This window comes from Cyprinodon variegatus, unplaced genomic scaffold (genome assembly GCF_000732505.1).
Source record: "Cyprinodon variegatus isolate N-32 unplaced genomic scaffold, C_variegatus-1.0 Scaffold1059, whole genome shotgun sequence".
NCBI lineage: Eukaryota > Metazoa > Chordata > Actinopteri > Cyprinodontiformes > Cyprinodontidae > Cyprinodon > Cyprinodon variegatus.
This window is the reverse complement of record NW_015151512.1, coordinates 14,859-16,871: the sequence shown is the minus strand read 5'-3', so window position 1 is coordinate 16,871 and position 2,013 is coordinate 14,859.

Below are 2,013 nucleotides of genomic sequence, written 5' to 3'. Positions count from 1 at the left end.
TGTACTTTTACTCAAGTACGGAAAGTGACTACTTTTGCCATCTCTGGCAACCACTTAGCATGTCAAAGTAAAAGCATACAGGGAGCATCATGTACATCACAGCAGGTTGCCTCTGCATCTCCATGACGATGCAAAGCATTGCTGAGGCTTTTCCACTCTGAACCTGGTTTGATTGCAGCCATTATCAGCGTCTTCAGGAATTTCTGTAGTCTGCCAAAAACTGATTAGCATTGTTAAATGTAGCAGCTAAAATGGGCGAGGACTTAATCCTTTTAAACTACGAGGACATTGTTTTAAACATGCATTTAAAAATAAATACATTTTAATTTTAAGTATTTTAGTTATCATAACCATAGATAAGTTTCTTGATTGAAAAACAATCTAGAAATAAGTAAAGATTTCTTAAATTAAGTCTATTTACCATTAATTTGAGGAGATAAATGAGATAGTTTGCCAATGGAATAACAATTTTTACTCTAGAAATAAGATAATTAGATAACGTGCACTTCAAATAAGACAATGCAATTGTATATTTTTATTTTAAATGTAAATTATCTTGTTCCATTGGCAAAGTGTCTCTTTTACCTCCTCAATCCAAAAAGAAATCACCATATTTTAAGAAAAAAGGATTTATCTAGATATAAATTTTTCCATCGCATGTCCACTTTTTTCCCCACTTTTTTTTTAAAGAGACACAAACCTCTGATATACCGATTTTTTTTTTATCAATTTGAACCTGCAAACATTTAACTAGTACATTTTAGGAACAACACTTCCATCACAAGTCATAACAACAGCCGTAAATTTTGCTTACACAGTGAATTAAACACATTAAGGTTTTAAAAAAAATATATAACAACATGGTCATTTTCTTTTGCCTACCTTTTAAAACAGAAAAAAAAAGAAAACTTTACACAGATTCCTTTTTATTTCACTTTTTCATTTGCATTACTTTGTGTTTGTGTATCTTAATAAACAACACTGATGGCTGTTTTTGTCATTTGACTAAAAGCTTGTCAGAAAAGTAAAAAATCTCCAATATTTTTCATTAAATTTAATGTTTCTTTTTCCATTAAAAATATAAGTTCAGACCCTGTGCTCTAATTACATTTCTGTGCAACTTTTCCTATAAATCTTCCAGAGTCATCAGAACAATCAATCCAGTTGCTGCAGTACTAAAGCATTTCTGGAAAATAAGAACTTTTTTCTGTATATCTTTAAACCACATCGGCCTGGTCCACAGCTAAAAGAGACGCACCCATACTTAACCCTCAGATAAGCGGCTCTAAGTGGGACCACACTCCCATCTTCTGCATATTTGTTTTTCCCCGGGGGGCCAAACCACAGCACAGAAAAGTGGGTCATTAATGGGAGAGAAAACATGGGTTTAAGTCTGTAAATAGAAGTAGACTAAAAAGTTTGATCAAATATGTGTTTAGATTGAAGCTGACTTATAATAGGTTTTCAAAAGCATTTTTGTTTAAAAAATAACTGAAAAGTACATTTAAAATTTTTTTATATAAGTTCATCTATTTTTTAAATAATTGTATTTTGCCTTATTTTGGGCAGCTAAGGCTATTGTCATTTTAAGGTGATGAGTTAATTTTAGAATAAAAGAGAAAAACAACTATTATCTTAGTTTAAGTTTGTGATATTTATTCATCCATTTACCTGCTAAAACTCGGGGCAAATACATTTATTTTAAGAAATTTTACTATTCTTAGGTCAGTCTTTGCAGTGTAAACAGGCTGGTTTTTCAATATATTTTTATCTGTTTTTTTATCTTTATCTATATATTAGCATTTAGATAAAGATTCTAGAAGTTTTTTTGATTTGTTTTTTTTCTAAACTAAATTATTTAAAAGGGTTAGGGTTGGTTAGGCGTTAGACACTCTCTCGATGACCCCCCCCCACTCAGTCCGACGACCCGAGCAGTTGGCTAGGGGATCAAAGGCAATGCACGGGCCCACGCACGTTCGTTGGTATCTCTCAGATCCATAGCCAAGCCAGTTT